The sequence below is a fragment of the Arachis ipaensis genome, chromosome B04 (assembly GCF_000816755.2).
Source record: "Arachis ipaensis cultivar K30076 chromosome B04, Araip1.1, whole genome shotgun sequence".
Taxonomy (NCBI): domain Eukaryota; kingdom Viridiplantae; phylum Streptophyta; class Magnoliopsida; order Fabales; family Fabaceae; genus Arachis; species Arachis ipaensis.
The window spans coordinates 5,414,571-5,415,125 of NC_029788.2; positions in this window are offsets into that span (position 1 = coordinate 5,414,571).

Sequence of the window (555 nt, forward strand, 5' to 3'; positions counted from 1 at the left end):
TTATTGTAAATTAAAATTTTATTTAAAATTTTGTTATAACTAGTAAATATGAAATTCAAACTCCAAGTGGTATTTAAAATTTTGTTATAACTAGTAGCTTTTTTTAATTTTTGACTTATGAAAAGTAGTAGTATTAATGTCGGGTGCAATTTTCAAAACCAAATTGTAACTTTTTAAGAAACTATTTTGGAGCTTATAGAGAAGTTAAAAAAAATGACTTCTCTCATAATACTTCTACTTTTTATTACATTTCTTTAAAATAAGCACTTTTAGAGTTAAAAATCCAAACATAAAATAACTTATTTATAAGTTACTTTTAACAGAATCATTTATTGTTTAAGTTATTTTATCAAAATGAGCTTAATTAAATTAGTTACCCAAACTGGGCTAATTCTATTAAATAGATAATCGAGACATCGAGTACGATCGAATTAAACCCAGTTAAAAGCGAAGTCAAATATCAGTTTTGGGCCACCCGAATCAATCTGGTTTTTTGATTAAATTTATGTTAATTTAAAAGAATAAAATAAAATAATATATATGTAACTTTATCCT